The following is a 13,806-nucleotide window of genomic DNA, read 5'->3' on the forward strand; positions in this document are numbered from 1 at the left end:
ATGTTCGAGATTCTTGGAGAGGTTCGCTATTGCACCCAATACATAGGAAAGGGCAAAAATCCAACCCACAAAACTATCGCATGATTGCCCTGCTTGACATGGAGGGCAAGGCCGACGCAACCACCCTTCTGGCGGAACTATTGAACTGGGCCAGTACTGAAGGCCTTCTGCCCTTCTTTCAAACAGGGTTTAGACCTGGGACATCAACAGTGGACAATATAATAGCGCTCTCATATCTAGCACAACAAGCCGTGTCACGACAAAGCCTGCCGCTTTTTGCCTGTTTCATTGATTATTCTGCAGCTTTTGATGGCGTAGATCGTTCCATCCTCTGGCAGAAGTTGGCACGCTGGAACATCGATCCATTCTTACTACAAGCTATTCGCTCATTATACTCAAGAACCTGGGTAAGAATCAAACTTTCGAGCGCATCTGCTACAGAGAAAATCGACACGGATCGCAGCCTGAAGCAAGGGTGCATTTTAGCTCCAATGCTTTTTAACTTATACACTGGAGACATGGGTCAAGCCTTGATTGGAGCCACATTAGCAACACCTAGGATTGGGCATACTAAGATCCAACTAATGCAATACGCCGACGACCTGGTACTCCTTGACCTAGACTCCAAGAAATAGGCTTACAAAAAGCACTTACGGCTCTGGCAACTTACAATGCCAAAAATAAGCTGGTTGCCAACCCATCCAAATCGAAAACAATATTCCTTGGGTAATATCCTAGGAAAAAACTGGCAAAATGGAGGCTAGGCCAGCTGACTCTGGATTGCACACAACACTACAACTATTTGGGGGTTTGGTTTAGTGAAACAGGTCGCCCAGGAGTCCATCTCCACACAATGCGGACGAAAGGGAAAAGCATCATTTACGCTCTCTGCAAGCTATATGCCACTCTACATAGCCCCACATCAACGGCTATCCAAAGAGTTCTGAGGGCGAAATCAATACCATCACTTAATTACGCACAACAGGCATTTCCAGGAAAACTAGCGAGAGACCTAGAACAAAGTCCACTGCTCAGCCTATATAAAGCTATTCCATCTACCCGCATGCACCAGGAACAATCTAGTGCGGTTAGAATTTAATCTGAACCAACAAAAGCTGGAAGAGATTGCCTCTCTGAGCAAATACTTCTATCTCACCATGGCGGCATCAGAGAATACAATGAAGTCTACCATAAAAAGTATTTTTCTGGAACCCGGCAATCTCTGCTAAGCCAGCCTTGCCGCTGCCAAAGATGTTTTGAAACTTGCAATAGAGAACTGGGACCCCAAGATAATCAAGTATACTGCCATCAAAAGTACAATAAAAAACAAGTTTGTCTTTGCTCACACACCTCAGACATGGAATCATTGGAATCAAGAGGCTTTCATGAGTCCCAAAGCCTGCCACATACAGAGTACAACCCCAACCTTCATCTTACCCAGGCTGTGGGGAGACAAGCCCTACACAGGATCATTGCATTCAGATTACATCCCCTCCCCCTTGAAGAATTACACCCCTCCGGGTTGACAAAAATGGTGATCATGAATGTCGGCTGTGCAAATACAAACGCGAGTCCTTGGCCCATATCCTACTTTGCTGGCTGGCCTTGCGCCTAGTCCGCAGACTTTACCTTAGGCCAGTGGTCTTCAAACCTTTTGATGCCGAGACCCCCCATCAAAATTTTTTAGATGGAAGGACCCCCTCTCTAGTCAGAAACTATCTTACAATTTTACAATTTGCTTTTAACTCTGCTATGTTGGTACATCAGGTGCATGCTTGGAAGGACATACATATGCATGTATTACCATACAAAAACATTCCTTTCTCATTATCACAAAGCAGTATACCAATATTCTTCACTTTTATATAGAACATTTTAATAAACAATTCATAGTGTTATCCATTTAAAATGCCACTGCCTTTAACAACTTTAGACGGATGAAACTCTGAATTAAATTTCCTTGCTTTTATCTAGCAATTTACAGGTCACACAGTTCTCAACTCACTGAGCTCCCGTACCATTTTAGTTCAGTGTTTACAAAACATGAGACAAGATTAGGACTATAGGGATAGTAGGGAAAGCAGGTAGAAATGTGGGAGCACTTCCTCTGTGAATAGTATGGGAGTCGTCTCTTTAGATCAGAGTCCCCCACTGCATATTTGATAAAGAATCTTGTTATCAAATTTAATTTTGATCTACCAGTGTATAAATAGATTTGCTCACTGACTAAGAACAGTTTTTTTTCAATTAAGAATACTAAAACGGGTTAGGTTTCTGTTCAACATCCAGCAAAGATTACAGATTTTCTATATTTTTGTGACTATGAGGTTTGATTACAGTAATGCTGTATATCTGGTGATCCTGCAAAAGCCTTGAATAAACTGCAATTAGTACAAAATGCCACAATGTGTCTCATTCTAAACAATAAAAAACACGTCCTTCTCAAAGTGCCTAAATAAACATCACTGGCTTCAGGTTTTTCAGAGGGTTAACTTGAAATACATATGCTTAGTTTATAAAGCATTATATGGCGGTAGACATAGTCCTATTACCCACAAATCTAGGTTCTCTACCCCGAAGTGCTGTCTGCGCTCATAAAAAGCTTGGTTATTTACGGTTCCCAAGTTTCAGAGAACTTTATGGAGAAAGATGGTTTTCAGTGGCCCCAGAAATGCTCTAGAACTGGCTCCACCCTGAGTCTGAGAAGAGCACTCTTTGATGGGATGTAGACTAGAGAGCTACTAAACACCTGACTTTTCCACTACAAGGCCCCTGTGATTTTATAGGACGGGTTAGTGATTTTCAGAAATGGTCTTTGAAGAGTGAGCGCTGAGGTACCTACCTGTATATAGCGCTTTAGAAGTGGCCAAATATAAATGAATAGCTTGCAGAAAAGTGCTCCTCTAATCACAAAACATTAAATACAAAAAATAATCCTATATAAGGATGTGGGGTTTGGTGCAGCGTTAGAGTGAATGTTGGTACCTGTTGCCATCATTTGCTTGGCAGATGCATATGCTATTCATAGCAACCAGGGGCATAACAAAGCCCCCCACATGTGAGGGGGCCCCTTCAGCATATCTTGCAGGGGGACCCCCTCACATTTTGTTACGCCACAGTCTATTAACTGGAACAGCACTCTCCTGTTCTGAGAAATCAATGCCAGGCAGACAGCTAAACACACCTTTCTGCCAGTGTGCTGCTGACCTGAAAGAAATGCAAATGTGCACAACGAGTTAATCTGCAAGTCCTTTACATTTGCAGATTAACTCCTTGTGCACATCTGCATTTCTTTCAGGCCAGCAACACACTGGTAGAAAGGAATGTGTTTTTAGATGTCTGTGTGGCTTACATTTCCCAGCACAGGAGAGTCCCTGAATAAAACTCCAGAGAAAGCATTTTAAATATGTTTAGGACGTTTTCTTTCAGCAAATAAAGGATGCGACCCCCTTCCCATGCCTCCACGGCCCCCCTGGGGGTCGCGACCCACAGATTGAAGACCTCTGCCTTAGGCCCATCCTGCTACAACGGGGGACTAGAACTGCAAAGGAGGCAGTCCATCAACTGTACACACTGGACACAGTAAAGCATATGGCTATGTTTGGTAAATTTGTACAACAGACTCGCATGAAGTTGATGGACTCTCCCAGCTAAGTAGTCAAGCAAGCACCTGCGCTGAGGTCAAATATCCTCTTGAACTAAACTGCTTAGCTTAACGGGAGCATTTACAACTGTTGGCCGAGTTAAAAAAAAGCTTTCTTGGACTTAATGATCATTGAATTTTAGACCCTTAGACTTTAATCACAATGTTTATTGTTTTAAATTGTTCAACTTTTTAAAAATGAAGCGTTCTTTTTCTACTGTGTTTTATTTTAATGGTTTTGAGTAACCACACAAATGAATGTATTTATTCATTCATTCATTATGAGAGTGACAAAAGGGGATATGTACATTTTTATGTTGAAGCCACACACACTCAACTTTGGGAAGGACATTTTAAGTAGTTGCTTCTTACTATAGAGAGAAATTTAGTAACAGCATGAGTCATTGCAGCATTTTGAAAGCCTTGTTAGCAGTTGCGTCTGACTTAAGTGGTACATTTATTAAAGTTCTGAAGGGCTGCAGTCTTTTTTAAGACTTCACAGTTTTTTCTGACTTAGAAGAGACATCTTGCACTTATTGTAACTGAAGCTATGTGAAAGGCCAGACCGATAGGCTTTGCCAATGCTTGTTCTGTTCTTCTCTTTGGACCGCAAGGCTTTTAGTGGCAGTCCTAAAGAGAAAAAAAAATCAACAGAGCATTTGTTTTAAACATAGTAGATGGTCTCATGCAGTTACACTAACGGCTCCAAGTTAGTCCGGCCATTGATACAAGGTTTCTGCAGAGGAGCCAGCAGGGCATTTCTAGCAGAAACATGACAGTCCACCAGGCTCTAAAAAGAGCAGATTGACCTTCAGTTTGCACGATAGAACACTTCACTATAGTTTGAGAAGAGTACCCTGTCTGCCAAACTCTGTATGAGACCCTAAATTGCATATTCATCACAGAACAGAAATAAGATCTTCTTGGATCCTCTTCAGAAGAAACAGGAAAATATCAAGTTATTCTTTGAGGGGAGGGCTCAATATGCATGTGCTGATGAGGACTTGATCTCCCTTGAGGCACAAACCAGCACAGGGATGTCAGGTGTGGAGGCACTGTCATGATTCAACTGCACTGCAGAGTTGTGTCATGGGTGGACAAAGTTTGCTGTGAGCCAAGGCGGAGTTATGAGAGCACCATGGCAGTAAAAGGCTGAAGGCACAGCTGGCTGCTGTAGTCTACTTCGAAGTGGGTGGTGCTGAGGAAGATGTATGCAGTGCCTCAGAATAACCAAGGGTAAAACACCACAAGTGTATCCTCTGGAAAGTGAGGTTAGTGGAATATTTAAAATCAAGAGAAAGAGCCCTCACCCACCAAGGCATACTTCATCGTAGGGCAGCTCCTCTATTGGCCAGCGCTGCAATGCCCAATGGGCCCCTCAAAGGGATTCTTTGCTGGAGCTCTTTTGATTGGTTTGCAGCTGCAAGCCTGTGATGAAGGTGTAAGAATGGTGTAGACTGGAGTGAAAGTGGTAATAATATTAAAATTAACTAAGGCCCTCCATGTTACTGGTTTATTATAGTGGTGCTCCTTGTTATGAAATAAAAACGGTATACAACGGTTAGCACGCATTTTTTACAACGCGGTGCTGTTACCACGCTACTTTTACCACGCAAGTCGTTACAACGACTTGCGCTGGGGGGCGCTCCAGGATAGTAAATAGTTTAATTTACTATCCAACTCCTTCCCTAGAGGCCACGGGGACTGGAGTTGGAATAGTAAATTAAAAAATTTACTATCCAGCGCCCCTCCACGCAAGTCGTTGTAACGACTTGTGTGGTAAAAGTAGCGTTGTAACGGTACGCGTTGTAAAAGTACGCGTGGTACCGTCATACATCCAATAAAAACAATATGGCACTTAAAGAGAGGTGATATTCCTTGTTGTTACCATAATATAATTAAACCCTATATCTGGTCAACATCTTTCTTGCTGTAAATTAAGTCAAAATGATCTGTGACAATTTGTCAGGACCTGTTAAGTTCCTGATCTACACTAGACCAAAATGACAGTAAACCCGGTTGAAATAAAGTTTAAAGATTTCAATTATTATAGCTCGATTATTATAGCGCCAAAAGGCACAAAGCACCAACTGTGCAAACCAGTCGCAACGGAACAGGACAAAGTCACAAGTTCAGACCGACCGCGATGGATCGCGGGCTGGCTACAGGGACCCAGTTAGGCCTGCTGAACAAGAATACCTTATATCCTGATTGTTGAGCGTTGTGAGCTCATGTGTCAAGGATGTGTCATGCAGCTGGAGTGATGCGTCAGTTCTAAACCTGGGCATAGTACGCGTAGTGGGGCTACTCAGAGTGCCACGTTGTTGGCAACAAACTCTGTGGAACTCCGTGTAGCTCCGCTACGCCACCCGCCTCCACCCCCTATTAAGATATACCTTAACACTAACTTAAAACAATTGAAAACCACTTACCTTTTAAACACGGCGTCCCCGGGCTGCCCTCCTCTTCTTCTTCGCCATTAGAAATACTGCTTAAGAAAACTGCGCATGCGCGCACCCCTGCACATGCACATTTCTCATAAGAAATACACATGCGAGGGTGTGCGCATTCAGGTATGGAGTTTGGAGAGGAAGAGGCTTGTAGTTATTAGTGCATATTTCATGAATAGTTTTTTGATTAGCTTAATTATTTAGTATATTGAATACAGTTAAATAATATTTATATACGTTATAATTAAATCCTCAGGTTTCTGTGCTCACTTTCCCTTTCTTCAGGCTCGCACTGGGGCACTCCTCAGAGTATCTGTGCGCGCTACAAGTGCAAATAACAAATGATTTTTAGGACAAATAGGATGACCACTTTTTCTCACACTATGTTCGTCCTATGTCAAGCTTTGCCTTAGGGAAAGAGATAAATTAGAATGTTGAACTCTCTCTCTGCTTTGAGGTGATATGATTTGTATATAAATTCTTCCCATGACTAACATTGGTGAAGAGCAACTGTTTGCTGTGTTTGTTCACTTAATACAGCACTGAGCGTCCGTTTACTTGATGATTTTACCTTCTTTTTTGGTTTATTGCTCTGAGTAAACTGCAGGCTTGAGAGAAACTGCCCTCTTTGTTAATGTGACTTAAGTAGGGCAGTCCGAATATAGAGGGTATACGTTTTTAGAATGGTAGGGTAGTGAAAGAGGGAAAGCCACACAGCCAATGGAGGGTAATATAACTCTGCCGTTGTACTTCCTTAGTAGGCATATGCTTTATCATCATGGAATTTAACATACACACATCCTGTCACGGACATTATGAAATTGTTTGGCCATATACACACTATTCTCAGCAACAATAGAGATGGCACAATGCTTCTTGTCATGCTGCGGGGTTAATACCACCAGTGAAAAGACAAAATGAAATGCTATCCATGGATATACTTTAGCTCTTTCATTTATTTTAGCATTAGATTGGTAAGTACACTACTACCAACTGACTTTGCCTTGACCAACTAATGCAGTAAAGAGGAAGAGATGCATTGAGGAAGGAAGAACATTGTGAGCCATATTTTTCAAACTTGCATGCAGCACAACACAGCAAGCCACCTTGCTGCACTGCATGAAAGGGAAACGACAGGAATGTGCTGTATTTAACATAATGGGGTGCATTCCTGCCCTTTCCTTGTGCTGGTGCACTTTTGGCTGCTAGGACCAGCTCAGGCACCGGTATGTCATGGTGCAAGGGTGACTGCTTTGCAGGAAGGGTTTTTTTTGTGCAGGAAGACACATTCCTGCTCAAAAACAATCCACAGAGACATTTCTCTCTTTCTATGCTTGCTGCACAATAAAGATATTTCTCCTCGTTACGCCTTCCCTGGGGAGCTGTAGTATTTTGACATATTTCCATGTCTTCCGCTAGTGGTAAATCTGTTAGTGCATCAAAATGGATGGGTGTATGCATTGGAACACCCAAGCTCCACCCATTAAACGCAAGGCAGTGATTTGCTCTGCTTGGCTTTACTCTATCATTAATCAAGCCATGCACGGCAATGCAAGTTGGCCTTGAGTGGGTTGATAAATCTGACTTTAATGTTGCATCACCATTTCGCCCCCTTTCGTGGCGCAAGGGTGACCAACTCTATGATACATCTGGCCCTGAGTGTCTATTTGGATGTTGGTGTGCGTGGCATTTTGCTAACAAACCAATTTTGTATTAAACTGGGGTAATGTTTGCCCTACCTCAGGGAGAAGGAACCATCCCGCCCACTCTCTCAACCCATGAATCTTCACCAGAAAAGCTGTCATACCTACTTAACCGGCCATAACTAATACACACTGTTCCAATTGCCTAGAAAAAGATCCACGTCCCCTTTGGTTAATACAGAATGTCAAAAAACACAACCGGGATGCAAAGGGTCTAAATGTGACAACTACAATCAACCAATACTCTCAAGTGTAAAGAAAGATAGATTGTGTAAGGAGAGAAACAAGGAAAAGTGATACCCATCAAACCACCCATTGGCGGAGTCTCATCATCTGGGTTTTAGTTAGGAAACTGGGATCTGTTGAGTACCTTTTTAATGATATGTAGAGGAATCTTCATAACAGATCCATCAGTGATGGAAAACCAGCAAAAAATATAGACAGGATGGATGAGGGTAATGTTGCAGTGCTCAGAAAAAGTGAAAAAGTGAAAAGATTAAGATTACCTAGTATGATGCCAAGTAAACGAATTTATTGGATGTGGTCATCATACTGGCAAGATTAAAAGCAGAGTGTAGATAGTGTATGTAGCAAATATCACTATCAGATGTAGAGATAAGTCGGTCAACATGTTTCAGCCTCTCAAGGCTTTGGTCAGGACCTTTTATGAACACACTACTGCAACTGTGAAAAGGTATAAATGACCTACCAAGTGAACCAAGAGTTTTGTTGGTGGTCTCACCTCGTGAAACTGGACTCTCCTAAAATAAAACACAGTCATACAATTATAGATGTACTTTCATAAATGTAATAAGTACAAGAAACCATCAATAGAGTATCCACATTGTTAAGTTTTCAGTTGGATAACTCACCCACACTCGTTATGGAAGTTGCCTTACCTCGCCTAGCACTCGCTCAGGTCAAAGAGAGGCCCGCTCTGTGAAAAAGAGAGGGAAGTAATAATATTTTATTTAATTTACTTTAATTGTTCTGCTTATATTGAGAAACTTCAAGCAGAACATCCTAACTGGCAAAAATAAACACAAAAGTAGGGGAAACACTGGAGCCAGCATATGATGACAAACAGTCGGTTATAAAGAAAGTTGAAATATCACTTCACTCCATCTCCAACAAAATCTCTAACGAAGGGCTTCTATGGTTTCCAATACAAAAAGATCAAGTTTTGTGTCTGTCTATAATAAAATACTACAGTAGGTGACCCAGCAATAGTTAAAAAAAAAGGGCATCACCAGAAGCTAGATTGTAATCTCAAAGGAAGCCGCCATCAAACTATACATAAAAACGTGTCTAAACACCATAGAAACCCAGACACCCACCTGTCCGTCGGTACCTCCTGCATCCATCTGAGCCGAGGGGAAGGTGGGAGGCATACCAATGCGTCATGATAAAAAGGTACATGACGGACCAGGAAGGGAACTTTGGTCTCTGTGTCCTGATTGGTTAAAACACATGAAATCGAGGAAAACAATCCATGAGCTATGGTCTCTCTATCCTGATTGGTTGAAAAACGTGAGACCGTAAAGAGACATCCAAGCGAGCAACGCCAAAGGCATTCGCCATGCTATTTCGTCCCGGAATGTCCTTCTTTTAAAATGGACCGGATGTAGGGAGCCTTAACCAGATCCACAAACAGAATGAAGCAAACCTCCAATGAGGAAAAAAGTTAAAAATTAACATGAAAGATGCGTCTCTGGCAAAATACCTGTTCATCAGAGAACAAAAATGGATCTTTAAGCTTAAGTGTGACACCACGGGATTGAATGACGACATCCCCTGGGTCCAACTTTGATCCTTTGATATCTGCCAATAGTCTTGCTGAATTAGTTTCTTAAAAACACTTTTGGTGAGACTATTATGAGATCTATTTTGCGGTTTCAATATTGTGCCATTATTTTCTGGTGGTCTGTGAGTTGACAATAGTTTCTTGAAATATCTTTGATTACTATGGGCAGTCCTCATAAGGACAGAGTATATACCCTTCACCTACATGTTAATGTTAATTTTAAGGGAAATTTATTGAGCGCACTGTCACCATGAGTTTCCTGGCGCTGATAGGACACTGAGGTTGAGCGGGAGGAATTTAGTGGGGATGTGAAAAGAGCAGAGTTTTTAAAGATTTCCTGAAAGATAGGAGGGAGCAAAAGGTCTTGAGTGAGAGTGGAAGAGAGTTCCAAAGCCTGGGAGCCAGGTGAGAGAAGCTGCGGCCGCCAGATTTAGTGAGTTTAAACCGGGGGGTAACTAGAAGCTGAAGGTGAGTGGACCTCAAGGTGCGGGAAGGACAGTAAGGGGTGATTAGGGACTTCAGGAAAGCGGGGGAAGGACCAGTTAAGGCTTTGAAGACCCGGCAACAGACCTTAAAGGCTATTCTTTCACTGACTGGTAGCCAGTGTAGTTGATGTAATAGGGGTTTGGCCGATTGCCATCTAGGGATTTTAAATCCCAGTCTGGCAGCCTGGTTCTGAATGATCTGTAACCTAGCGAGCTGGGATTTGGGGAGGCCATGGTATAGGGCGTTAGAGAAGTCCAAGCGGGACATCACCAAAGCTATTAAAACTTGTAGCAGGGCTTCGGAGGTCAGAAGGTGGGAAACTTTCCGTATCCTGTATAGCTGGAACATACAGGAGGATGTTACAGCACTCACCTGGGCCTTGAGAGTGAGCTCGGAGTCAATAATGACCCCGAGACTCTTTACACAGCCAGCGGGAGAGGGAGGTGACCCAAGCTCAATTGGCCAGTACTGGGGGCCCCAATGGGGGGCACTTCTCCCAGGGAGGAGAAGCTCAGTTTTGCCGGGATTGAGCTTTAATTGATTGTGGTTCATCCAGTGTTGGATGTGTGTCATGACCGCCTGGAAGTTGGTTACAGCGTCAGGGGAGGTGAGGGGGAAAATAATTTGTAAGTCGTCCGCGTAATTAAACACTGTGACGTCCCACCTACCTAGGGAGTGAAGGAGAGGTTGAAGGTATAAATTAAAAAGGAGGGGGGACAGAGAAGAACCCTGGGGGACCCCACAGGATGAAGGGACACTGGTGGCGCTGAAGGGACCCAAACTCACTGCTTGAGATCTACCCTCTAGAAAAGATTTGACCCAGGACAGGGCAGGCCCACAGACTCCGGCGGTCTCGACACGGCGGAGTAAGATGTTATGATCCACCGTGTCGAATGCCGCCGATAAGTCTAGTAGGACTAATGCCTGGGGGAGTCCTCTGTCAGCGTTGCTTCTGAGATTGTCCAGCACGGCGAGAATCACAGCCTCAGTGGAATGGGCTGGTCTAAAGCCGGCCTGGTTTATTTCCAGGAAGTTGGACTCCTCAATAAATTGCGAGAGGCAGGTAGTAACATGTGCCTCCAGGATTTTAGAGAGGAAAGGCAGGAGGGAGATGGGTCGGTAATTGGTGAGGACCGCTGGGTCCGCACCAGTTTTTTTTAGCAGAGGCACCAGTACGGCCTCCTTAAATGACCTGGGGACTATGCCAGAGTTAAGGGAAGTGTTGAGTAAGGGTAGGATATAGTGCGGAAGAGTGTGACAAATGTCGCGAAGCACTGAAGGAGGGCAACAGTCCTTGGGGGAACCAGATTTCACTCGGGTGGCCAACTTGGCAAGGGAGTCGGAGTCGAGTGTGGGGAAACAGGACAGAGTGGAGATGTTAGCAGGGGGGGGGGCTACAACTGCAGCTAAGGGAAGGGAATAGGGAATAGAGTTTTTAATTGCCGAGATCTTATCAATGAAAAAGGAGTTTAAGGCGTTGCATGACTCTGCGGAAGGGGGCAAATTCGGGAGTGTCCTGGCGTCCGATGTTAATTCGCCGAGGACCTTAAAAATCTCTTTAGATTTGTTAGGGGCTGTTAATATTCTCTCGGAGACGAAAGCAGACTTAGTTGTAGTAATGTTTTTTTTATAATCTTTGCGTGCGGACACATACGCCTCCCTATCAGTGCTGAGATAGTTACGCCTCCACCTACGCTCCAGTTGACGCAGCTCAAGATGTTGTTGTTTCAGGGCTGAGTTGAACCATTTATGGGATTTACTGTGGCGTGAGCGAGGGAAGCCAGACAGGGGGGCGAATTGGTCGCTAGCCGTCGTGAGCCAATGAGAGATGTTTGCGTCCACTGTGTTGACGTCTAGAGTGTTGTTAGATGAGGATTGGGTCTCCGCGAGAAAGGAAAGGAAGGCAGAGGAGTCAAGAGCATTCCATTTTCGAGCGGTCCCACCCCCCAGAGGGGGGGGGCCTAACCAGACCCTTTACAGAGATGGAGGACTCGATCAATGAATGGTCGGACCAGACGCAAGGGGAAATAATCGGGCAAGATAGCGATACCCCCTGCGTCCAAATATGGTCTAGGATGTGACCCCCGGTATGGGTATGGGAGGTGACGTGCTGCATCAGATTAAGGCTGGAGAGTGCCTCAAACAGTTCAGTGGCGTGGGGGCGAGCATCGGCATGATTAAACCAATAATTAAAATCGCCAAACATGGCGATGCGGGCCGAAGAGGTCAGTAAGGCAGAGAGCTGTTCACTGAGGGCAGCGGGAAACAAGGGCATAGAGGTAGGGGGGCGATATAGGACAATGAGGGTCAAAGCACCAGCTTCCGTTGCCAGGCTGATGACAAGGTTCTCAGCGTCAGGGAGACATAGCGAAGAAGACGCAATGAGAGTCAGATCTTTGCGTATGACTGCCGCCACCCCTCCGCCACGGCGGGCAGTGTGCCGATTGGCGTTCAGCATATAGTAGTTAGAAGGTAGAGCAGCCAGGATGTCAGGGAGGGAGTGATCAGACAACCAGGTCTCAGTGAGCAACAAGATGTCAGGGTTCTCAGCTGTCAGCAAAAGAAAAATATTGACATGATGTTGGGGGAGGGACCGTGTGTTAAGATAGAGTATGCGGATGCGAGTCTCAGGCGGGGTCGGGGCTGACGGGGACACCCAGATAAGTCTGGGGGAGGGCAATTCAGCCGAGATGCCAAGGGACACGAGGCGATCCCAGGTTGTAGACAGGAGGGCGCAAGAGGGATGCTGAAGGCTTTTCAGTGCAGCGGAAGAGTAAGTCAAGGGAGAGGTAGTGTCCCGGGGCCCTGGGCCCGTCTGGCCGCGGACGGGCGCAGACGGGCTTGCCTTAGGCGCGCCCGCTGCGCCCGTCCGCTGCGCGTACGGGAAAAACACATGCTCTTATGGGGAAATAGGGGGCGTAGCCTCGTGCAAATGGGCGTGGCCTATGGTCAGGCTCGCCGATGGCGGCAAGAAGGGAAACAAAGCCTGTCTCTGGCAGCGTTTAGCTCGGCTGCGCAGGGTCAGGGATGTCCACAGAAACCTCCTAAATCGAGGTAGGGGTGTGCAAAGATAAAATACAAGTTATCACACAGTTTTTAAAATGTTTGTAAAAAGATCGTTTTCAGCGCCATAAACTGCCTCCCGGCTGAGCCTCAGGAGTGTCTAATCTAGCGAGCGCGTAGTCAGCTCTGTTTATGTACCAGAGGGGCGTGGCCTCGTGCAAATGGGCGTGGCCTATGGTCAGGCTCGCCGATGGCGGCAAGAAGGGAAACAAAGCCTGTCTCTGGCAGCGTTTAGCTCGGCTGCGCAGGGTCAGGGATGTCCACAGAAACCTCCTAAATCGAGGTAGGGGTGTGCAAAGATAAAATACAAGTTATCACACAGTTTTTAAAATGTTTGTAAAAAGATCGTTTTCAGCGCCATAAACTGCCTCCCGGCTGTGCCTCAGGAGTGTCTAATCATACCATTCTCCATGGTTATTTCGACAATAAGGTGCCACTATTATGGCAGTCATTATTTTTGGCATTTTAGTTTTGGCTTTTTGTACAGGATCAGTATCACTGGTTATAAGTTTCTATAAACATGGTGACGACATCTGAATAAGAAACTCCGTTTCTCTGTACTATTACAAATTACATACCGCACCTTTTTGAAAACTAATGACAAACGTCAAGCTAGACAAGTAATCGGCAACGCCTCTTAAATAATCCGAAAATGAG

This window comes from Lissotriton helveticus, chromosome 6 (genome assembly GCF_964261635.1).
Source record: "Lissotriton helveticus chromosome 6, aLisHel1.1, whole genome shotgun sequence".
Taxonomy (NCBI): Eukaryota; Metazoa; Chordata; class Amphibia; order Caudata; family Salamandridae; genus Lissotriton; species Lissotriton helveticus.